Source organism: Malaclemys terrapin, chromosome 6, assembly GCF_027887155.1.
Source record: "Malaclemys terrapin pileata isolate rMalTer1 chromosome 6, rMalTer1.hap1, whole genome shotgun sequence".
Lineage (NCBI taxonomy): Eukaryota > Metazoa > Chordata > Testudines > Emydidae > Malaclemys > Malaclemys terrapin.
This window is the reverse complement of record NC_071510.1, coordinates 111,841,558-111,867,706: the sequence shown is the minus strand read 5'-3', so window position 1 is coordinate 111,867,706 and position 26,149 is coordinate 111,841,558. Positions and strand designations below refer to the sequence as shown.

Genomic DNA, 26,149 nt, shown 5'->3' with positions numbered 1-26,149 from the left:
AATGATCAGATCTAATTTACCAATTACTGATAGCTTGCTGAAATCTCATAACAATGAAACCATATGGAAGATGAAAGAAAATCAGAAGTGGAAGCAGAAATATTATTTTGACAAAAGGGCCCGCGATCTCACATCTCTTAACTGATATGGATAAAATGTGCCTGAGGAATCACACCTCTAATACTTGGGGCCAAAGGGGTACCATTAAAGAACAGCTGCATCTAAGGTCTTATGTAGCATAGACTGACCAGGGAGACACCTTTTGACATAATCGAAGGGACTTATGAATAATCTCAGAACGTTCCAACACATTGACAGTAGATGACTCTAGCATTTCCCATCTGACTGATCCTTTATCAACATACAAAGAAGAAACTGTCAAGGAACAAGAGAACAATTCAGACTCTAACCAAAGGTTGATACTGAGATGATTGGAGCGGGAGATTAAATGTCCTGAAAGACTTCCTAACCTGCCTGGAAAAAGGGTATTTCAGGAAAGTGAAACATTGGGTTTATGGAAATTACATGAGTTAAGAATTTAATGCATGTGTCATTACATTGTTGTTAGCTATTTTATATGAGAGTTAATATTTTTTTCTTTAAGAGGGAAGATGTAGAGATATGTTTGTAGAAGATTATTATTTAGAGATGCTCCCTCATAAGGGACAGTATTATGAGCATAGGAATTTGGTGATGTGCCCTGGAGGCAGTGGTTGAGAACACAGGGTGGCTGCCTACAGCCCCTCACTGCAGAAGCTCTCCAGTTTATTTTATTAAAGTTTTATTCCTTTCTCATTCATTTGGTTTGTTATTTAATGAACCCCAAGATCACTACAAAAGCCATTCCATATCCATAATCATCTTTGTTGTCCTTCTCGCACCTTTTCCAGTTTCATTAGATCTTTTTCAGATGGGGCAACCAGAACCGGACACAATATTCAAGGCGTGGGTGGATTTATATACACAATTTGGCTTTCATATCCCAGCTGAAGTACTGGCAGTTAGAAAACACTTTTTACTTGCCAACTGAACAATTTTAATATGGAAATTGTTCAGGGGGACAGCATGCTGCATGTAGAGGTTCCATAATTGGGATTTATGGCAGGTAATGTTTCTCTTGATGGTGCATGGGCCAGGAAAGAATTCAGCTGAGTCTTCCATGGCTGTAATTGGTTCTGTGGTCTTCACAGGTGAAAATGTAGTAAAAACATACTTTGTCAATGAAATAAGAGATCTGCTTTATGTGTGATCTAAGTCATATCTGTGGAGAAGAAAACTCACTTTTACATAGTTGCTTTATTGCAAAAAACATATTTTTAAGAGACTAACCTAAGGTCAAACAGTAAGTCAGTGGCAGAGTGAGGATTATTACAAAGGAATTCTTGGCTCAATTCATTAGACCATGCTGCCTCTATTAGTACTTATTCAAAGCCAATGTCATTTGTTAATATTAATAGTAGTAGTTGGTAATGGGATAAAGTGTTAAATGGCTTCTACAGAAGCATGTCTGTTTGTGAGGACATTAGAACATAGTACATGCATCCACGGAGTGTGCATTGGAGCTGATGGTTTTGCTATTTCACATACCATATGGAGTTATTATTTTCCCCCACACAGGGCTGGCCCAGGGTCATATAGGCCCCTGGCAAATATCAGAACAAACTTCTTCACACCTGGTAGGAGATCATAAACAACAACATATGCACATCCAAACCTGCTTCACTTGGGGTGGTTTTGGGACTTGCTGGATGGGGAGAGAAATATCTGTCATCCTAGGGTTCCCTGATAATCCAATTTCACAAAATGGTTAAAAAAAAAAAAAAACGGTTCTATTCTTACCACATTGAGAAGATGTTCCTTTGTCAAGGAATACGGTATACATTTGAAGTTCACAATAAAATGATCATGTAGCTACCATATGCAGACAAAAGAATGGGATTCTCTCTGCTCATATTCAAAGTCCATGCATAGGTATGCAGTCTGTTAAAACACAGCAAGATCCTGGTACACTGCCACATTTCTAGTGGATTAATAATCTGTAGGCAACACGCTTGTCTGACTGCAGAGAAATCACTAAATAAAAGAAATATAATTAACACATTGTATGAATGAATAAAGCACTGAGACAGATTGGAGGACTAACCATTCTGACAGATCCATGTAAAGAATGAAACATTAACTCATGATTCTCAACACCATAGTATAATTTATCCTCTACTTTAAGAGTCTTTTCTTTGGCATAAGGAGTAGAGCAAGTGACTCATGCTCTGATCCTGAAGGTGCAGAGTTTCTCTTGCCATGTAAAACTGATTTGAAGACCCCTTGTAGTAATAGGCTCTAAGAATGCAATTGAAGTCTAGAAGCAGGGATGCAAGCCAAGCTTCGCCACTTATCACAACAGATGTGCTTAGGCTAATCAAAAGGGCTCCCTTGTGTGTCCAGGGATGAAAGAATAGAGAGGCAAATTCTCCTCTCTTCCTAAAGGCTATTCAATATTCGAATGGAGGCACAGCTCCCATGAAATAGCCAACAGGAGCTACGTGCACTTCCAATAGCAGAATTTGCTATAAAGACCACAAGATTGTTAAGAGATGTGCTATGCGCAGGACTGCTCCTATCTTTGCAAAGCTCTGTGAGGGAATGTGTTCAGGGTTCTATCTACCTCCTTCCTCACCTGCACTTGACCAATGCCACCCAGCTCTCTCCTGTCTGTCTACAGCCGCTTCTTAAAGGCAGAGGCAAATCCCTTTTAAGACAGATAGTGGAGCCAAAGAGAAACTTCCCATCATGGAAGAAAAGGGAGATCCGGTCTCTGTTGTGATGATCTGTTAGCACCAGTCAGATGGAAATGCAAACCGGAAATCGAGGATAGATGTGGGATGCAAAAGTCATGGGTTTGATGGCAGACTGTTCTGGAAGAGTGGGACACAGCCTAGCTGAATAGCTCTAAGGCCATTCTTATATAACAATTTATATTTTCAAAAGAAAACTTGTTATAAAAAGGGAAACACACTTTTCATAAGTGTTTTAGGATGAGAGGCACCATTAGCCAGAACAGTACCAGCAGAGATGCTAGCTAGCCTGTTTCATCAGCGTGCTATGTATATTAATAGTTTGTACACTAAGTGACTTTTCCAGAACAGTTCAAAATACAACTCAAGACTGCAGACACATTCACAAAACCTAGAGTTATAGGAGATGAATGGCACACACACAGAGCATGCTGTTGTGCAATACAACACTTAGATGCTCCCCATCTGTATTTTATTTCTAAAACATATTTTACTTATTAGTTTCACTTATAATGTCCCTCCAGTTCCACTGCAAAAGAGGATTCTGCCAAAATATAGGGCTGAGCAGATGCCTTGAATTTGTATGAATATATAATAAATCTTAATAATTTTTATTTAACTATCCCTGTCTGTTGCATATACAAAATCCACAAATACAAACAGGCATTTTAGTTATCAAAAAAGCCACCATGTTTTGGGTACTGAAACTTGCAGATGATTATATGCTTTTGGAAATAATAATAAATCTATATTTTTGCCCAAATTGAAATGCAGGAGGAAATTATTTCTTTATTAGAAACTTTGACAGTGAAACTTCATTTGGGAGATTCTTCTATACTAATCTTTAAGAACGCTTTCATTTTAAAATCTGGTATGTGTGTGTCCAACAGGAAAACATTGTGTGTCTTTAGTTGTAAAGGTTTTCTCCAAAGGAACTGTTTAGTGGTTTTGGGCAGAGTTCTGTCCCCACAGGAAATCATAACCTCATGTGAGATCATAAACAAAGTTTTTGCCCAACGTCTAATCCAGCTCCACCCTAATCTCCAAAAATATAGCCTAGATGAAAGGGAAACACTGATAGGAAGGTGTCAGCTCCCAGATGTCATGGCATTACAACTGTTCTGGTCACTACTGATTTTTCACCTTTGCACTGTACTTTTTGAGTTTAAATGTAGCTTCAGACAGAGCCGATTCAAGGCAGCAGAGGAATTAAGATTGACTCCTCCACTGCAGATGAACTGTCCACGGGACCACAACGCAGGTTACCCTAATTCCTCACAAGTGGTTCGGCTAAGGTGCAGTAGACAAAGCCAGTACCAACCCCAAAGCGAACGGTCTGTGGAGCTGGCAAAGAGGACTCTATCCCCGCAAGCAGAAACCAAACAAACATTCATCGGCAGAATTCGGTGTGTGCCTCTTTTGCTTTCAAAACTAAGGCTGCTTCGGCGCTGGGGTTGTAATCGGGATCTTAATTCCGCCTCCACTGACATTCAACCCAGCCCTCTTTGAGACCCCCCCCCTGCTCGCAGCCCCCGGACACTCACACCAGGGCTCCTACCTCTTGGCTTTTAATTCACCTTCATGGTTTCCCTTTTCTCCGCCGCTTCCTTGAAATCGCTCTGCGGAGCAGCTGGTGTCTCCGGGTTAATCCCCGCCAGGCTGGGTCCGCAATCCCCTGAGGCCGCTCATTAGTGTAATCACCTGCTGGCGGCCGAGCCGAGCGGCCCCGGAGCAGCGACAGGAGATCGCTCCAGCAGCAGCGGCGGCGGCGACGGCCCCCCGGGACGCGCTGCTCAGACGGGCTTGTTTACCCTCCCGCCGGGCTCCCGGAGCGGCTCGGCTCGGCTGGCCGCGTTTCCACAGGGCTGAACCACATGCCTGGGCGAGGAGCCGCTGGAAAGACCGGAGCGCTCTGCTCCCGCAGCGCTGCCGCTTGCACCGCGCCGCGGCCAGGCAGCGCGATCAGCCGCACCTCCCCGGGGGGCGCTCGGCGGGCACCCGCGGGGCCGAGGGTCGGGCTTGCGGGGGCGGTTCCTTGGCAGCTGGGGGGCAGCCGGAGGGAAGCCGTTTCCAAAGCGCCGGTGGCTACTTCAGAGCCGCTCTTCCTGTTGCTGCTGTGCTGGGCGGGCCCATCCCAGAACCGCTTCAGGCTCCGCCGGGGGCCACAGGGCAGGACAGCCGGGTGTTTCCCATCCCAGCGAGAAGTGCGATCCGATTTACCGCTGGAGCTAGCAGCCCGATGCTGCTAGGTTACAGGCTGCTCCGCCGGCCCAGCCTTTCTACCCCCCGTGCAATACTCTCCTCCCCTTCCCCAGCTAACTTCCAGCAACCAGCTCTTCCCCCGGGAGCAGAGCGGGCTTCTCCCCACGCGGCCGGCTGCAAAGACATGAGGCAGCACAACCCAGGCTGCTAAACTGTTCCTATCCCCTCCAGGGTCGGGATCGCGTCCTGGGTGAACTGAACTACTCCAGCCCCAGCAGCCCGCTTGCGGGGCAGGGTGGTCGCACGCTCTGCTTTTTTCTGTTAGACCGGTTAGCTGCAATTCGTGCCCGTCAGCCCTGAACACGATCCCCCCCGTCAAACCCTTGCTGAAAGCAAAGAGCGCTCCCTCCAGCCCCCAGTTATTTAAAGAGATCGTGCATGCAAATCCTATCTTCCCTGGTTCAGGTTAATTCCCCGCTGAGGCTGCAACGAAGCTACAGTGTGTGACACTGTCATGACACATGGTGTTTGCTGCTGGAAGCAAGGTCGTTCTGCTGAGACACAAAACCGAACACCGTCTGACTTGTGAGCAATTAAGATCGCGTTGCAATTTTTCACAAGAGTTATGGCCAGTTTCCAACTTGGACCATTGCATTCCGGCTTCTTAAATTACCTTTCGGCTTCAAGTGGATATTGTATTTTTCACTTCTGTCCGTACGCTGTTTTGATTACACTCCGTGCCGGTTCCGGCTGTGTAGTGTTTTGATTGTACTGCATGTGAAAATCTTCCATCCTAGTTTGCAAAATATATAGACAGCTAAACTAGCAGGCCCCTTTGAAGCTCAGCAGTGGACGGGTAAAATCTTTTCCCCACTACAGTCCTGCACGGAAGCCTTGCAAATATTTTATTTAACTTGATCAAGATGCCTGCGAGCTAAAACTTAAAATGCAGTTCTATTTCAAAATGTGGCTAGGTAAAAATGACCCTGTTGACATAGATCTGCTCTGTGTGTCTATATAAAACATCTCTGCTTATTTGTAGTAGCTAAAAAGCTATATTCCTTTTTACCTCCAGTAGCCCTGCAGGGCCAATAGAGCTCAAATATGACAGAGTTGGATACTGTTCTGCTTCCTGCATCAACTAGAAAATTGTCAAATAAGCTCTGACTGTAGAATCGTTGTTGTTGGCAATTCCTGAGCCAGAAAGATCTCAGCCTGACTTTCAGAGTGTGTGGAGAGCAGGCTTTTTAAAAAAAAAAAGTCGTCTCCTTTTAAATGGAATACATTTTCTCTGAAAGTCACCAAGAAGCAATAAATATGGAACCATTCCATAGGACATTTACAGTCATTTTTCAGAGCAGGACCTCACCTCTTCTATTATGAACATAATAATAGTGATGGAGTAGCCTGAATTGCTGAGGAGACCTGTGATTTGATGGACGTCGGAGAAGTGATCTATAAATGTATCAGTTTGCTAAGCTAGTGATGCACTCTGAGATCCTTCATTTACTTCAAACACAGTGCTGCCTTTATGTAAAATTATATACAACAACAAATTACATTTACAGAACATCAAGCTTGCAAACTCAAGCACTCAGAAGGTAGGAAATGCCAGAACAAGATTGCCGGTGCAATCTTAATTCAGCCACCTAATGCATATGCATTATGATAGACTCTCTGATTACATGATCACATTTTTTTTCCACAGGACAACCTTAATTCTGGCTTTATACTCACATGCACACCATGCCTTGCTGTGGGCTATGTCTCTCTGAGTGGGTACTTTTTCTTTTTGGCCAGTAGAGCCAGGTAATACTAGGGGAGAGGTAGGCAACCTATGGCATGTGTGCCGAAGGCGGCATGCAAGCTGATTTTCAGTGGCACTCACACTGCCCAGGTCCTGGCCACCAGTCCAGGGGCTCTGCATTTTAATTTAATTTTAAATTAAGCTTCTTAAACATTTTAAAAACCCTTCTTTACTTTACATACAATAGTTTAGTTATATATTTTAGACTGATAGAAAGAGACCTTCTAAAAACATTAAAATGTATTACTGGCACGCGAAACCTTAAATTAGAGTGAATAAATGAAGTCTCGGCACACCACTTCTGAAAGGTTGCCGACCCCTGTACTAGGGTGACATCCACCTTGCCATGCGCATAGTTAAAGATAATGGATAACACAGAGAAATCACAGTCACCTTTATGATTCAGAATTACATTATATTTCTCCATTTTAAGAGTGCATTAATTCAGGACATACTGGTATCACTGTGAACTGGATCAGGGCCACATATAGCACACGGGGAGTGTGGTATTCTATAGGTGGAAGGAGGAAAACTAATTCCCTTATTTTAATATTTCTATAAGAGACATAAGGCTGCTTGTAGTAATTCACTAGTGAGTATTAATGTAACAAGTTACACAACAGAATTGCAGCAAGAAACATACATGCAGGAGCTATAGTGAAATTAAACATGCTTTGAATCCATTTCTCTAAATGCTTGCAGTTCTCATTTAATAGAAAACTGGATGATCTATAAAAAATAGGTTGAGCAGCTGGTATGCATTTCAAAGTCAGCTATTGTGATGCAAGTCAAAACAATATTTTAGTCATATGTTTTACTACAAGAAGAAGGATTAATGTATCAAGACATACATCAAGTTTTTAGAAAGAAAAATAGCTGTATATATGTAGAGGTAGCCAGCAGGACTTCTCAGAACATGATCCACTCCCACTGCACTACTTTACCTACTGCATATGAAATGGGTGTCAAATTCATTCTGTAGTGACATTTATCATTTCAGACCAGGTACCAGTGCTACAAAATTAAGGCTATATAATTCCCTCCCTCCACTAACTGTCTCCCACTGCAGTTAACAGATGTTTGGCACACAGATCAACAGCAGAATATGGCCTTTGTGTAGTAACTAATCTTTTAGGTCCCAATCCTTCAATGAGTACTGCCTAGGCAAGGAAAATTTCAGGAATACGACCTCAGATAGTGACATTATCATTGCATTCTTCATCACTTAATGGGGGGAAATGGTGTGAGGCATTTTTAGGGCCAGTGCTTTTTTTTTTGCTTCTTACTTATGTTTCCATATGCAGTTAGCATTTTGGATGCAAATCAGCTAACTGTGTGCACAAGTTACCTGAGAGACAACTACACACCTAAATGATACAGAAATCTGACCCATAACATGCCATTATCAGGATTAAGAGTTAACACTTCATTGAGATGCATAAGGACAGTTCACAGCTCTCAGCTATGTCTATACAGCGCACCTTACAGTGATGCAGCTGTGCTGCTGCAGCCCTGCCATTGAAGGTGAATTGTGTGGCCGATCTTTATCACCGGGAGAGCTCTTTCATCAACAAAATAAAACCATCTCCAACAAAGGGTAGTAGCTTCATCAACGGGAGCGCAGCTCCCACCGATGAAGTGCTGTCCACACTGGTGCTTTTTGTCGCTGCCCGTGCTCCCGTTGACAAAGTGCTGTCCACATTGGCGCTTTTCGTCGCGAAAACGTTTGTTTTTTCATACCCCTGAGCCACAAAAGTTTTAGCGACAAAAGTGCCCGTGTAGACGTATGTTGTCTAAAATGGCACTACATTCCTTTCACACTTAAAAGGATACTGGATTCCTTACCAGCTATAAGTGGTAGAAACCCTTCATTCTTTTAAAAAAGATGGTAAAAATAATCTCAGATGCTTCTGAAACTGGGTGTGTCATTGACAATGGATGTTTGACAGCACTGATATATTGCATATTACGTAATACACATTTTCTAAAGGCTCCAGACTCTCATAGATCTGATGGGGAGCAAAATTAATTAATTTAATTCCTATGATAATGCGATAAGTATCTATATCCAGGAGAACATCATGATGTTCCATTTTTCCACGGAGGGGAACAACAAACCTCAGAATTCAGCCAGAAACCACACAAATGACTCAAAGGAAGCTTAAAATTAACCAACAAAAATTCAGCCCATCAGAGCAGAGCCAAGACTGTAAAGGCCACATTCTGCCACCAGTGTGAATATGGAGTCTCTCTGCTGACATCCATATGTTCTCTGGACTGGAGTATACTCGGCCTCTTTGAGTTCCCTAACTCTCCATGCAGTCTGCCATCAAAAAGCCATAAACAGGCTTCCACCAGTACCAGACCAGATACTATCACATTATGTGCCTGAAAACACAGCAGAGAAAATCTTTCCCTTGCAAATAATTAACCCTTTCTTGCCCTCACACATTAACAAAAAGAGCCAATAAATGCCAGCTGTAAATGGCCCTGAAGAGCCAGAGATGAAGCCCAGGATCAGCATCTCATAGCGCCATCTAGGCCATGCACAGGTAGGGCTCCACCTGTGTCTGTCACGGAGGCTGCAGAAGTCATGGATTCCGTGACTTTCCGAGACCTCCGTGACTTCTGCAGCGGCCAGTGTGGCTGACCCCATGGCCACCAAGCGGCTGACTCCTGGGTCGATGCTCAGGTGGCCCCAGGGACAGCTGTACCTGCTGCTGTTGGACCGGTTCTGCAGCCAGGCAGCCCCGCAGCCAACCGCTCCGGCCTCTGCTCGGGCGGCCCCGGCAGCTGGCCCCAGGACCACCAAGCAGCTGTCCCTGGGGTAGCCAGAGCAGCCACTGCTGACGGTCCCTGGGCAGCCGCTGCTGGCAGTCCCCGGGCAGCCTTCCAAATCCTCCCCCAGCTGCAGAACCCCCAGGGTGCACCCCCCAGCAGTGCCCTCCAGAGGCCCCCTCCCCCTAATATTTAGTAAGGAGTATTTATAGTATAAGTCATGGACAGGTCATGGGGCCATGAATTTTTGTTTATTGCCATAACCTGTCTATGACTTTTACTAAAAATACCCATGACTAAATTGTAGCCTTATGCATAGGTGCTGGAACTAAGAGTGTGGGGGGTGCTGCTGGCTTGAAGTGGTTTCCATCATATACAGGGTTTACAATTTGGTTCAATGGCTCTCGGCACCCCCACTATACAAATTGTTCCAGCACGCCTGAGGCTATGCCCCTTTTGTTCCATACCCATCTCCTTGGAAGTAGCCAATAAAACAGTACTAAATGTAACTCTTTCTTTTTGGGGGGGACCAGGAACAAGTTACTTTTTTGTTAAAAGTTGTTGATTATCATCAACAAACTCCAACCAGCTTTAGAACTGGTTGGAGGGAAAAAAAGTTTTTTGAATAGAAAAAAATTGTGTTTTTTGGGGTTGAAAATGGAATTTTCAAAGGGAACAGGCAGGCAGCCACTGCAAGGGCTAAACTAGTATTATTTGTAAACTCTCACTCATTTCCCTTCCTCCTGCCATACAAAGAGGAAGAATTTTTTTTTTTAAATCCCGTAACCTCATTCAAGTAATACATTCTCACAGCAAACTGTAGTTTTGTAAACAACAAACAGTTTTGGGGTTGTCCGGAAAAAACAAGAAAGAGCATTTAGAGGCTGCGTTATGCCCACCAACCCCACAACGACTTTCACTGCTGTTTTGTGCTCTAGAGCTTCCTCTGAACCAAATGCACAGAACGGCGCTAGCAACCTTTTAACAATCCAACTTCCTTTTCAAAATTCCTCCTGTATGTCAGGGTCAGACTTTTCTACGCGTTTTATTTCAGCGAGGTACCAGCTAATCATCGCAGAATAGCTGGTTAAATCAAAAGCAAAAAAGGTATTTCAAAAAGTCTTCCAGTGCAGCGAGATGCAAATTTCAAATAGCAGTCCTAACAGATAAAATAAAGGGTAGCAAAGACTCAACCATCTTTATGAATCGCTGCACCATCCCCAAAATTGGCTTTATCGCTGATTCAATCTTATCAAATTACTTGATCCATTCTGTAAAATGGCAGCTCTCCATCATGTGCAATAGGCCATTGAGAGCTGAATGTACACTGGATATGTGGCCCTGGGAAATGACGTCAAACACATCAGTGTGCTTTTCAAATAAGACATCTAGGTAGCATTTTCGAAGGGCAACAAGTGTTCGTGTGTGTGCTTCCTCACTAGAATTTGGTTCATAATATTGTGTTACTGTACAAAATCCCCTAGGTCCACATCCCATTTGCAGATGAATTCGAGTAATTTCTGGCTGGATGCTGACATCTTAACCAGTGCCTCTTTACACCTCTTTTGGCATAATAAACAAAACTGATAGTCAGTACCACTGAACTGCTTCTTCTTTGCCAATGATGGCAAATCAACCCAAGGCTCTCCTTCCACTTGCAGTAATCTGTAAAAGCAGCAGAGTTCTGTGGCACCTTATAGACTAACAGACGTATTGGAGCATGAGCTTTCGTGGGTGAATACCCACTTCGTCGGTGTGTCGTATTTGGTACCATTGCGTTTGTGGGAGAAGTGCATCAGTCAAAAGTCCTAACTCAACCCATTTCCGATGACTCTATTATCAAAATTTCCACAACCAGAGAACCTGGAGCTGGGAGCCATGAGGGCAGCAAGTCCCCCCTGTCATGCTGCAGAGGGTGACACCCTTGAATTATAGTTCTGTAGTTTAAACTAACATAAGGAAGTATTTCTTCACACAGCATGCAGTCAACCTGTGGAACTTGTTGCCAGCGGATGCTGTGAAGGCCAAAAGTATAACTGTTTTCAGAATTAGATAAATTCATGGAGGATAGGTCCATCAATGGCTATTAGCCAAGATGGTCAGGGATGCAACCCCATGCTCTGCATGTCTCTAAACCTCTGACTGCCAGAAACTGGGACTGTATGGCGGGGTGGATCACTCAATAATTGCCCTGTTCTGTTCATTCCCTATGAACCATCTGGGACTGACCACTGTTGGAAGACAGGATATTAGGATAAATGGACCATTGGTCTGACCCAATATGGCCATTTTTATGTAGATTTTTTACGAATCAAATGACCCACCCCCCTTGCCTTTCTATAATTAACTTGCCCATGGAATTACACATTCTTCCAGACTATTAAACAGGAGGTGACATTCAAAACACGAGAACTCTCATTCTTTCAAAGTGGAATTTTAAGGAACTCTTGAATCTCTTTTCTCTGTACTGTGTCTGTTTTAAGGGTGACAATATTCATAGCCCTCCCCATCTCCTTTCTGGAATATTGGTTCCAAATTTATTACATAAACCAGAAACCTGGCCCTTCAAGGATGGAGTTGTTTATGCAAGTTTATAGGGAAGCATTTGTTCAGTTAGCAAACAACCATGTTATAGCTGTTTTTTTTTTCCATTCAAGCTTTATTTATAGACTGATCATTTAAAAAATAATTATCACATATAAAAAAAATATTCCTACTGTAAGAGAACATTCTGCCAAACACTCTTTACATAACTACAGCAGTAAAATAAAAATGTGTATGTGTTTCAGCTAAGTTATTTTGCTTTACTGAGCCTTTCTTTGTAAATCATAGAATCATAGGACTGGACAGGACCTCAAGAGGTCATCTAGTCCAGTCCCCTGCACTCAAGGCAGGACTAAGTATTAGCTAGACCGCTTGTGCAGGGAAAGCCCCTGGCGGTCCGGGCCGGTTTGTGTACCTGCCGCATCTGCAGGTCCGGCCGATCGCGGCTCCTAGTGGCCTGGTTCGCTGCTCCAAGCCAATGGGAGCTGCGGAAGCAGCGCATGTATTGGCCGCCGCTTCCAGCAGCTCTCATTGGCTTGGAGCAGCGAACCACGGCCACTGGGAGCCGCGATCGGACGCGGCAGGTACACAAACCGGCCGGGACCGCCAGAGGCTTTCCCTGCACAAACAGCAGAACAAGTTTGGGAACCACTGAGCTAGACCATCCCTGACAGGTGTTTGTCTAACCAGCTCTTAAGAATCTCCAATGATGGAGAGATTCCACAACCTCCCTAGGCAATTTATTCCAGTGTTTAACCACTCTGACAGTGGGAAGTTTTTCCTAATGTCCAATCTAAACCACCCTTGCTGCAGTTTAAGCCCATTGCTTCTTGTCCTATCCTCAGAGGTTAAGAAGAACAATTTTTCTCCCTCCTCTTTGTAACAACCTTTTATGTACTTGAAAACTCTTATGTCCCTCTTGGTCTTCTCTTTTCCAGACTAAACAAACCCAATTTTTTCAATCTTCCCCCATAGGTCATGTTTTCTAGACCTGTAATCATTTTTGTTGCTCTTCTCTGGACTTTCTCCAATTTGTCCACATCTTTCCTGAAATGTTGCGCCCAGAACTGGACACAATACTCCAGTTGAGGCCTAATCAGCACGAAGTAGAGCAGAAGAATTACTTCTTGTGTCTTGCTTACAACACTCCTTCTAATACATCCAAGAGGATGTTTGCTTCTTTTATTTTATTTTTTGCAACAGTGTTGCACTGTTGACTCTTATTTAGCTTGTGATCCACTATAACCCCAGATCCCTTTCCGCAGTACTCCTTCCTAGGCAGTCATTTCCCATTTTGTATGTGTGCAACTGATTGTTCCTTCTTAAATGGAGTGCGTACACTTTGCATTTGTCCTTATTGAATTTCATCCTATTTACTTCAGACCATTTTTCCAGTTTGTCCAGATCATTTTGAATTTTAATCCTATCCTCCAAAACACTTGCAACTCCTTCCAGCTTGGTATCGTCCACAAACGTTATAAGTGTACTCTCTAAGCCATTATCTAAATCACAGATGAAGATATTGATCAGAACTGGCCCCAGAACTGATCCCTGCAGGACCCCACTCATTATGCCCTTCCAGCATAATAATAATCCCATAGATTATTATTTAGCGGTAATTCCAGATTTATGGTGATATAACCATCTTACTTTGCACTAAAATAATGTGTTTACGTATTACACTAACACCACAGATTATTAAAAGTGAAAGAATTTTAAAGTTCCAGCTTACCTCTGTTTGTTTACTATTTCCATTTCTCTAAACAATTAAGAGAATTAAGTCAGTTTCACTTTTATTTATAGTCACTTTCACTTCTGAGTTTCAGACATTGCAGGGGAATGTTTATTTGTTTTAACTGGAATCTTTTAAACACTGTTGGGAATATTTTTACTACTCTTAGGTTTTATCTAAGCTTGTTTTAGAAAAATTTCATTTGGGATCCAGATGTAGAGTTGACAGTGTCCTTTAAAAACAAAAAAGAGTGAAGGGCCAGATTCTAACTTCACATGAACTTTCAGCCCAATCCTGCATCACTGGTGTGGGTGGAAGGGTTCCCATCAGCTTCCATGGGAACATGATTGTGTCCATTATGCAGATCTGCACATTTCATCTCAGATAATCCTCTTTTGTGTATTGAGATGAGAATATTTCCATGAATATTTCTTAAAATATATGCTTATTATTTATAGATCTATATTTAAATTCCTATCTTTTTCCCCTCAGGGTTAAACCACAGCTTTCTCACTCTTTAACCTCTTCCCAATATTATTTGTGTAACTAAAGACATGAACATTTTGTTTTTTGAATTTTTCTTTCCTTGTCTGTACAAAGGTTAGCATTTCAGAACATAACCTAAGGACACTTTTACTCCAGAGAGATAATTCAGAAAGAAAACTATTTTAACTCCAGTTCTGTTGAGTGTAAAAAGTTACACAAGAAGTACAGCAACCATGGTGGGGAAGGGGAATCATAGTTATCAAATGGATTTTGCAAGAGCAGCAATCTGCATCTTCCAAGAAAACATCCTGAGACCACACACAGCACACAATGTGCCAGACATTTCATTACCCAGTAAGGGCTCAGGTTTATATTTGGAAACCGTATTTAAAAACACCAAATAACTAACTAGAGCTAGCTTCATGCTGCTTCTGAGGCATTGATGGGTTTTGCAGAGAGCCTCTATCCCCTTTATAGAAATCCTTTAGCTTTGTATACAAAAGTTCTTCTAATATTAGTTGTCAGAAAAGTAAACCTACCAAACAAGTGCAGCAGACTGATGGGAAGATCCAGCAGAGAAATAACAAATCACCAGGACTTCATTTCAGAGCCATCATTGAGTATCATGAGTGATAGTGAAAGATATAAATGACTTACTCCAGGAAAAGGACCCATTGCTGATACCCAGTCCTCACCCCACCCCCTTTGGTGCTGAAAGTAATGTAACAGACAATGGAGATGGGACTAAGCCACTTTCGAAGCATGATCAAGACCTGGTGAAACCTGTGAGAGACAGAAGGAGCATGGGAAACAGAGTGTCAATCCCCTTTTCAGTCTCCAGTCATGGGCACTTAACGTAGGGTTACCATCCGTCCGGCTTTTTCTGGACATGTCCGGCTTTTTCACCTTTAAGCGGCCATCCGGGGGGGATTTCTAATACAGTAGAAATGTCCGGGATTTCCCCCTTCCCCTCATGCAGAGTGCAGCGCGGCTGATTGGATGGCTGGGCCTAATTGAAAGCCGCTCGCAGCCACTGGGGACTCTAACAACCAGAGTCCCTCCCCCTTCCCCGCAGAGCAGCGTAGTGTTTGGCTCCACGTGGAGCCCGCAGCTTTCCCTCTACTGGGTGAGCAGGGCGGGCGGACAGGCAGGCGGGTGGGGGGGTGCAGAGGTTGCAGGGCGAGGAGGAGCAGGGCAGGCGGGGGCATAGAGGCTGCAGGGCGAGTGGGGAGCAAGGAAGCACTTAGCAACCCCCAACCAAGATCAGAGTGGGAGGGAGGAGGGGGAATGCGGGGTGCTCAGAGGAGGGGGCAGAGTTGGGGCAGGGACTTTGGGGAAGGGCTTGGTATGGGGGCGGGGTTGGGGTGGGGAAGGGGTGGAATTGGGGCGTGGCCGGGGCCCGTGGAGTGTCCTCTTTTTTAAATGTTTAAATATGGTAACCCTATTTAACAGCTAAACTGTTTGAACAGAAGTTGATAGGGGACCAAGGACAAACTTTTTGTCAGCAATCAGTCCTTTAACCAGCGTAGAGAGCACACAGACAAACTCAAAAAGAGCTCATTCAAGTAATGGAAGCACTGGCCTGCCACATTCTCAGAGTTACCATAGGAACAGTTGAGTGCTAGGGATGAAATTCATCCCAGTGCCGAGAGCCAGCACAAGGCCTATCTAGCACTTTTGCCCTCAGCATAGTACTTATGTGGGATTCAAGTGGCAAATGGGGCTTCTGCTGGCCCTCTCTACAGGGTGAACTTCACCCTGGGAAACATATATTCCATGAGTGCTGCTCCCTAGGAAAGGACCAACTATCACTTTCCGTCCTCTTAAACACACGAAATAACCCAGGTTACAGCAGTGGCTGCCCCCTCCAGCATCTCTAGCTCCATCCTGAAGTCATTTATATTAGTCTCACCAATGCCCTGACTCTAGTATGTTAACCAGAGCTGCAGAGATTGTTCCAAATGTGCTTTTATTTCAGGCTACAATAGCTTCCATCAGTGAAATATATTTTGCTTTAAACCATATTATAGACACAGTATAACCCAAGATCTCATTTGCTTTTTAAACACTGCCAAGCATCCTGCATTTTATCTCTGTGTACTACCCAGTGCATGTTGAAATGTGCCATACACCCGTCACTTATTAATGCTTCAAGAATCTTCCTTAAAACGTACACGAGGCTTATAGAGGATTGTGTCTCTCTTGATCGCTCTCATCAGACGCTGGATTGATATGCAGGAACATACTCTAGCTGTTTTTACGTATTTCATTTTTAAATCATTTTGAGAATATTGCCAGAATTTGTCCTTTTTTCCTTAAATATGAGATCTAAATTGGATTCCTTGATTCAGGCCCCTCTAATGCCCAAATTCAATTATTCCTGCTAAATTAATCTGCAGGCTTCATTTCATACAAATTTAATCTGCTAGGCTTCCATCTTGGGTTGGATGGGTGCAGCATGCCTTCATTATAGTCTCCACATCATCTCTCAGCAGCATCTGGTACTGTCAAAAAGATCTTGCGTATGATGTTTAAGGCACTTCACGGGCAGGGTCCTTCTGCTATGTTAATTAAATTTACCTCACTTCATCCCTCAGTCTCTTTGGATCAGAGGTTTCTGACTGGTCCCTTGCTTCACCTGGGGCTAGTGTATTTTTTTATATGCCCAGTTTGTGAAATTTACCATCTCATGACAGATACTGGAGGCCTCATTCTTCTGCTCTAAACCAGCATAAATCAAGGGTAACTCTTAAGAACAGTGGCTTACGACTGATATAAGTGAAATCAGAAACAGATCCTCCAAATCTATGTTGCCTTCATCTGATATTTGAGATCCCTCCCTGCTCCAATAAAACGCCTATGTTTAAACAACTGCATTGAAAGATAGGAACATTATTTTTTCCAGGGGTATTAAGAATACTTCTTGTCTGACTGTACTATCCCTTCTACTATTATACTACTTATGAATAGCGTTTTAGATTAATCCAAAGGAATTTCATATTCTTCTTCAATTTTTAACATTGGGGCTAATTAGAGACCTGATCCTTCCCTCCTTGAAATCAAGAGCAGGTTTTGCTGTTGAGTTCAGTGAAAGGACATTGGGTTCTCAATGACTATACAAGAGTGCCTACAGCATCCACCACAATCTAAAGCTTAAGACTTCTAATCAACAACTACTCTAGCAAAAATGAAAGTCACAAAACCTTTTAACATTTCACGTTCCCCCAGGCACATGCTTCTATTCTATGGGATGTAACCTTCAGTTTCTCAGGTGGATGCTGAAGAAAAGCACATGATGAGGATTTCAGTGATCTCAACAACATCTATCATTCACTTTTTTTCACATAATTGTGTGTATGAATTTAGTACTTACAAAAGGTGTTGGATTGACAAACCCTAGAGACTGCGGTCCTCTCTTCCCAGAACAAAACCAGCATGAGTAACAGCAGTGCAGACTTCTCCACACTCTACAGCAATGTGCTTCAACTCTGACCTCTGAGAAAGGACCAGTCTCATTGCCTTGGTTGAGACTGCCTGCCAGCATGCCCTCTGGTGCCAATTGGGATGTGGACACTTATCCATCATGAATTAGATGAAGATGTCAAGATCTCCAGAGGCAGCAATGGGCCATGCTGGTGTAATTGAAGACTACTAAGCAAGGAAAACTGATATGAAGTATGCATGTGAGAGAGGATATATGAGGGGGAAAACTTTAAAACTTACCTGTCCTTACCAAACTATTCTTACTATGAAAACGCACCAGTCATGGGAATAATTTATATGGTTCCATTTAATTCTTTAAAAAAATATTGCATGCTTATCTTGATTCAATTGCTTTCCAAGGAGCCTGTTACAACTTGCACAGGACTACTCACGAAAAAGGATTTTTAATTGAACAGGATACAATTTCATCCCTATGAATAAGTTTCCCATGTAAACAAACTTCTGCTATGCAGAGCTATGTACTAGACTTTTGAACAGCTTTAGCTCTCTAGGATAAACAGGTGAGTGTATAATATGCAAAGTTTTGTAAAAAAAAAAAAAAAACTATGAATGTCTTTTGTTAGAGAGTGTTTGCTCAAAACAAAATTGGCAGCTCCAGCATGGTTGGCTTTGAACCTTTTATTTACAGAAAACCTAAAATAGTGTATCTGGAAACCAAATTTCAGCTGCATGTTGGCTGGAATAACCAACAAGGTGGTGTTGTTGTTTTTTAAAGTCTGCACCAGGAGCATAAAGAGACAGAGTTCCCGCCAGGAGGAAAAATTTAGAAAAATACAGTTCAGTTTTTCCACTCTTTAACTAATGTAACAAACCTACAGCTAAATAAGTCTTCTCACTCTCCTACATTTCTGCCTCATAGATGTACCAGACAGTACTGGACAGTAATTGTTAAATTTCATAATTATCAGTACATCTCTCATAAAGTTACCCACATAGCTCAAATGTCTGTCTGGAGCAAGAGATGTTTTAAAAGATATCTTGCTATTACCCATTATGAAAGCAATCCTGTGTTAGAGTACCGCCAGTACAGACAGGTAGTCAGCAGTTCCATAAGCTAAGGAAAATTTCCAACATGACAGAAAAAGTGTATGTTGTGTGTGGGGTGGTGTGCGTGTTATACAGGGAAGCTCCCACTAACTGATGACTGATTTAAGATACAAGTGTATAGATAAAAAAAGTTATTCACTTATATAATTAACATATTCACCAGTGCAAATGGTAATTTAGGGAGGTGGCAATCGGTGTATAATTACCAAAAAAAAGGATGAAAAATTCACAAACAACAAACAAGAAACCAAGAGGCACAAGGTAGAGTTTTAGAGGAATTTACCTCAATTACATGTCTGTTTCTGATCTTAATTACACGGGCATAGATAGGTGAGAAGATAATCAGGACCACAGCATGCATTTTGGTAGTCTAGGTATGTAATCTTTTGTCAGGGAGCTCTTGCAGTGGTTTCAGTAGGATCCATGATTGTCCAATGTAATATATATATGGGCGGCTTCGAATATTCCAGTATATGTTGAGAATTTTATAGGACGCTTGTCCAAATAAGGAAAAATACAACTTCCAATATTCTTCAATCTTGCTACCGATCTAATCATTAGATGTGAGAACATTCAAGGTTAGAGAAATCAGTAGAGCATGGGAGATGAGGGATGATGTTTGCACACAAGTATATCATCAACATATGATAATTATCTTTGATTATTAGGGTTGGCTGAACCATATTCTGCAAATTCCATATTCAACCAATAAATAAAATATATTAAACACATACTTTGGTCTCTTATTCAACCAGCTGTAAGTATTATAAGGCTTAATGATTCCGCCCCACTCAAAGCTCCCCCAGGGTCTGACGTCAATTATTTCCCCATCTTTCTTCAGACATAAAGCTATTTCTACCTCTTTGCTTCTTTTATTTCTTTCCAATCTCTTCTGAAGTCCATATCCCTCAAGACAGATGTTTATTTCTACACCAAGTTGCCTGAGATTTCTTTTGTTGTATAATGACCCTCAAAGATGTTTTCCAGGGTCTGGCATATGAACCTTAGGTGCTATCTTTTATCACCCACGCCATAAAATAATCTTTAGAAGCACCAAGACTCTAGCTTTTTCATATATTATTTAAAACCCAAGCCACATACACAGAGCTCTGTGGTAAACTTTTGTTGACTTTGACTACCGAGCTCCAGCCATTAACTTCTGATGCATTCCACATCAATATACATCAGCTTTATTATTTCTCTCCACGCAGCATCGCTGGTGAATTATTGAAATCAGTTTTCTTTTAACCACATTGCTCATTCAAATGAAATTGGATAATTTATGAAACACAGTTTTCTGTCCTACTGTGCTCACTACTTGTTTTCTGAATGCATGTAATGAACAAAACCAAATCAACTCGGAAACAATACTGCTTATAGTTTGGTAAGGTTTACTTACACCAAAGTAAACCAAAAGTAACTCCCCCAAAGACCATGGAGTTATCCTAGCGGGAGTGATACCAGAGTCAAGGCTACTAAGCCTCATTCTTCTATGCAATAAAACTGTTCTCCAAAGCCCTCCACAACAAGAGAGCAAAAGGCAGAGCAAACGGCAGAAGCAATGACCTTTAGCCCTTTATTTGGTAACCTGCAGCACTCCATGTGTAATATATCTATGGAGGCATACCTACAGACATCACAGGTCATCAGAGGGGTTTGAACCCCCAAAACACAGGCCCTTATAACTGAAGGTAAAGAATAATTCCCTAACAGTGATTAAGCACTAGGCTGTCATACTTCCCAGGACCAGCCACTAAGGGGAGACATGACCACACGCACTAAATCAGTGTGACGTACATACATACAGGCCTGAGGTCATCTGTCAGATGAATCACCCACATGTGGCTCAGGAAATGGAAATGGAACTCAGGACACTTATTTCTCTACAAGCAATCTAAAATTGGGCCGATGTCTTTTTTTCCCAGAGACTATAAATTGTAAATACCTTTATTTTTACTACTCTGATGTCTAAATCTACCAAAACAGAACAGGGAATGGTCTGGCCAGCAGCTGAAATTAAAAAGAAGCTTCCACCTGTTTAAACTGTAGGAGTTATGGGGTGGGCCGGGGGAGGGAGTTCTGCATTCAGACTTATTAGTTTTCCTGTTACTCAAACCAAAGAGGGCTAGTCCTGTTTGCTTTACTCAGATGGCTAGTTCCACTGACGTTAATGGGACTACTGCTCACTTGACTCATGGCCCATTGTTTTTAACTAGAACATTTCTGGGAATAAATATTTTTCTTGAATTAGTTGCTTTTCCTATATGGGGGTGGGGGGATGGGGCGGGAACACACGGCTTATTAATTTAGAAGACTTGGCGACTATAGTTCCCTAGTTACTTTGTTGGAGTGAACATTCCATAAGGAATTTTAACACAAGAACTTTGTGGATATTTGCAGGTTAATCCAATAGGCCATTACAGTGAAATTCAAGAAACCCAGTTACCACTGAGTGGGGGGAAAGGATCTCAATGTTATTGGTCCCCTAAATCTAATTTCACATGGGAAAGTCAATAGTTACTATCATAAAAAGGGAAATTAAACTGCAAAAAGAAAGTTAAATAATGACAAACCTACAAAACCACAGCAACTGAGAGTTGGACACTCGCTTCAGTGCTTGCATGAATAGCGATGGATTTAAGCACATGTGCCAGTGCTTAGATGAAACTAAGCCTCCCTTTATTGTATTGCAAAGTTCTTCCAACACAGAGTGATCTTTAACACCTATGCTCCACTAATGTACATCAACTCCTAGAGCCAACCCAGCATCCCTTGATTCCCGTTAATTCCCATGAGAGTTTGGGAGCACAACGACAAATTCAGACTTGGACTCTTACTATACATCTATCAAGCAAGTTAGAGAAACAGTTGCATTTCAGCCTCAACTTTCTGTTACTAGTAGGGTGATGGGTAATTAAAGAAAGCCCATTACATTTTCTGGGTTTCACAATTTACATTGGACCAGTCAAGTTACTTTCAACATGACTTCTGTACTGCATTACTAAAGTGAACTACATGGTAACTGCTTAGCATTTGATACTATTCTCTTACACCCGTTTAAATAAGAAGTAACCATGTTAAAGTCAGTGGACTTACAACAGCATGAAAGGACACTCAGGCCCTTATGAAATAGCACAGCTCTCAAGTTTTGTTGATTAACATGCTTTTTTCTGCACTATAGTCTTCCCAAAGCTTAGACATGCTATAGTCCCTGAACAGAGCCACAACTGTATTTGGTAAGTAAAAACTCCCACACAGAAATATATATTAATCATGTATAGAAAAAGGCATGCACAGAAGCGTTTCTCTTTGATGCCGCCTGAGATCCAAAATACATTCAGCTAGACTGCACAGTGCTATAAAACAAAAATCACACTCCCTGTTGCTCAAAATATTTATAAGACATTGCCCCCTGGAGGAAATAGAAAAATCTATGTTGTGTCTGAATTTTTGTTAAGGGTTTTGTTAAGGTACAAACCAGGAAAGTCTACATCTTAAAACCACTTTAACAAGAACTTCATGTCCAAAACCGACTTACTGTCATTATTACTGCAACTAATTTTCCAGCAGAGAACTTCACAGCTTCATGATAAAGCACTTTATTGCAGCTCCTTTAATTAACTGGTGATTAGCTTGGCTAGTCGTTCAGAAGGTATTCCAGAGTCTACTGGTTACAATGAGGTTCAGTACTTGATTGACCTTTAGGCACCATGCAATAAAAATAACAACATTGTCCATGCAAAACTTGTGGGCTTTTCATAGACACATGGGCCCTAGCATAACATAAGGATGGGCAATATATCTATTTTTATTTGAACATGAGGTAATTTAGAAGGGCATCAGTAAACCCTTTCTTCCTACCAGTTAGCTAGTCTGGACTTGTTTGTCCCAGGGACAAAGTTTCTTTAGTAACTGACCAGGAAAAATCAATCACAACAATAATTCTTCCTTCTAATCACCAGACAGTAGCTCTCATTTTTTCCAGGAGAATTACAGCCATCCCTAATTTCCACATATGGGACTTACAGGAAACCAAAGGGCTGTCATGACCCTGAAATATTTAAGTGCATGTGTAATGCCAACAGACCCCCGAGATCAAACCAGGGGATGAGCCTCTACCGTCTACCGCATGAGCTAAAAGCCAACTAAATATTAGGTAAGGCTGTAGAGCAAACTCATTTTCTCTCCTTCTAAGTGGTCTCTGTGTCACTACATGGGACAGAACACCACACCCAGGAGGTGTGGGGGTTACACATGTACTGGTTCATACTGGCAAAACCCAATTAATTAATTATAAAATCGAAGGAGCAGAGACGCATACTTATGCATGAATCCTTTCTAAAACGTGCCAGTAGGTCTTAGTCCGCACCAGGAAAAATAACCCCTTTAGTTCAACTTTTCAAGAATTCTCCCATTTAATTTTGCTCTTCTGTTTTACCATAGCCTGAATAAGTTTTCCTCCTACTCGTGTCCATTTCTTATGGAAGAAGCTGTAACAAAGAATATCTTTGGCAGGGCTTCTGGCCACAGAGCACTGGGTGGCGTAGAATAGGATTTGCTGCTGTTTTTACTGGCTGCAAGTTAATTATGTTACCCCTGTAATGACAGGGTAAGAATGTGTCAAACTACATCTTCCTGAGCTGCCGCAACCTGCACATCATATCCAGATAGCTTGATTTGTTCTTGCTCATGTTATCGTTTTGCTGATTACAGCCATATAATGAGCTGTGTCTGAAGGCAGTGTCTCTGCTATGCAGAGCGTACCGCCTTTCACTCCAAGTCAGCAATGGAAACGGAGAGAGCTATTAAAGGCTGGCCTGTGTCTGGTACATAAGCCCATCATACCATATCCTGCACCTGATTCAAAGAGGAGGGAAATGAGCATCCAGGAGTGCATGACATCACTCTTCGCCTGGAGGGAAGTGTCATGTCGGATAAGCAAAGTGTAAAGCTCTTCAACAGAACGAAAGAGACATTGCCCCAAAATCGTTCACCAAACAAGCGGTTTCTTTTCTTTTTTCAAAAAAGTCATCTGCATTCTCTGCTGAGCAGACTTCCACTTTCCATCTGTATCCTTCTCACTTCTATTCCTAAACTGCAGGCTGATACTCGGTGCCTCCTTTCTTGGCCTCAGACTGAGCATGACCTTTGCATGAGTAACCCACTAGTCAGTGTGTCGTGAGTCCCCCTTTATGGCTGCTCCATATAGGATGAGAGTCTTACAGCCCCACCGAAAGAGCCTGGACTCTCTAGCTCAAGCCGTGGCAGCTCATGCTTTTACCTGCGTGTCGCTCAAGATGGGAGCTGTCATGCATGGATACACAAGGTGGGTGGGAAGGTGCAATAGCCTTCCTCCGCTCCTCTTGAGCCCCTCTCCCCTAGGCAGGAGCACTGAATCTTGGAGTTCTTCTAAGTGCAGGGACTTCTCCCTGGGACAAATACTCAAACAGGATGGAGGGGAAGCGTGGCCAAGCTTTTTCCTATATCCCCACCACACCAGCCAACACAGCTGAAAAGGGAGATCATGCTGCATATTCGTAATAAGTGTGGCAGCTTGCCCATCCCCCTGTGTTTGGGTCAGCCCTCCCACCCCCTCAATTAGGGCAGCTCTAGTCTACACCATCTCTATGCAGGGCTCATGCCTTAACCATACAACTATGCAAATTTCCTTTGACTTCCAGCATATTAAATGTAGTTGCTTATCATTAGCAGACTAGAAATACCACTGAGAACGACCGAACATTGTGAGTCAGTGAGTGAGCACACAAGCATTATAGAAAGAGTGAGGAGAATGGGCACAAAATGTTCTCTGTGCGTTGATTTGAACAATTACGCCTTTAATTATGCATGGCTAAAGCACTCTGTGCTGTGCTAGCAAATGCACCATCAGCGCGTGTATGAAAATAGCAATGCTCTCCTGATAGGAAACCTCACCTGCTCTTTGCTGAGGGGCAGAGACAAGATGCCATATTTTGTGCAATTTGCAGATTAATGAGATTCATGCGGAATTCTGCAAGTCAGAGACTGCCTTGTAGCTTGGGAAGCAGAGGTACCTGCTGCAAGACTGGAACTCCCAGTGAAAACGGCAACTTGCTCACTAGATTTTGTAGTGCAAGCACTTTTCAGAGGTAGTAGATGATCAGACCATATAGTGAAATGGAGATACGTACCATGCATTCGGCACTGATGTGCCTCTGTCTTAATAAAGGGTTTTTTAGCGCTCTGGTGCTAACGAACTTATCAGATTTGTTATTTACCTCAAAGCCTTTTACACACTTTGGGGCAGCATCACCAGCCTCCTCCCAAGCCTTTTGGTGACCTACTCCAGCCTGCCTGGAGAGTCCCATCTGCCCACGAGGTGCCCAGGGGGAAGAGAACTACAGCAACTAGGCAACTACCAGAGCTGACTTAGCACACAGCTCAAAATAAACACATCCCCCAGAAAGTGAAGATGGGCATGGCAGGAGGCCAAAGGAAAGTTTGTTTCCCTCTTGTAGTCCTGGCTGAAGGAGGATTTATAGGTCTCATCAGGTAGAGACCACTCGTATATGTTTTTGCCACAGGGTCTTGGAGGGGAATAGGAGGTAGAGCAACTAGGATGCAAAAGACAGTCACGAGTGACTCTTATCTGTAGTCAAAATATTTTTTTGGGGGGGGGGGGTGTATCTGTTTGGAACACACTGTGACAGACCCAGACCAGTGGGTACAGGAGCAGGTAGAGGGCAAACATACTGGTCACTGGATGAATAGTTTTCTGTTCCTTGAGTGTCCAGAGCAGGGGCTGCATTTAGAGTAATCAGGAACCTTCTAGAACCAGTTAAGGCAGGCAGGCTAATTAGGACACCTGGAGCCAATTAAGAAGACGCTTCTAGAATCAATTAAGGAAGGCTAATCAGGGCACCTGGGTTTTAAAAGGAGCTCACTTCAGTTTGTGGTGGGAGTGTGAGGAGCTGGGAGCAAGAGGTGTAAGGAGCTGAGAGGGTGTACTGCTGGAGGACTGAGGAGCACAAGCGTTATCAGACACCAGGAGGAAGGTCCTGTGGTGAGAATAAGGAAGGTGTTTGGAGGAAGCCATGGGGAAGTAGCCCGGGGAGTTGTAGCTGTCATGCAGCTGTTACAGGAGACACTATAGACAGCTGCAGTCCACAGGGCCCTGGGCTGGAACCCGGAGTAGAGGGTGGGCCCGGGTTCCCCCCAAGCCTCCCAATTGACCTGGACTGTGGGTTCTTCCAGAGGGGAAGGTCTCTGGGCTGTTCC

General features: G+C 42.9%; 1 protein-coding gene across 6 annotated transcripts in view; it reads right to left on the bottom strand.

Moving 5' to 3' along the window:
- PDZD2 (PDZ domain containing 2) overlaps positions 1-26,149 on the bottom strand; it is a 308,625-nt gene that overhangs the window by 159,221 nt on the left and 123,255 nt on the right. For 2 of the 6 annotated variants that reach the window (XM_054031842.1, XM_054031843.1), the window contains exon 1: positions 4,351-5,019. The exons of the other annotated variants lie outside the window; for them this stretch is intronic. The gene's annotated coding sequence lies outside the window, so the exon portion shown is untranslated. Of the gene's footprint in view, positions 1-4,350; positions 5,020-26,149 lie in introns of those variants that run through there. 6 annotated transcript variants of the gene reach the window in all.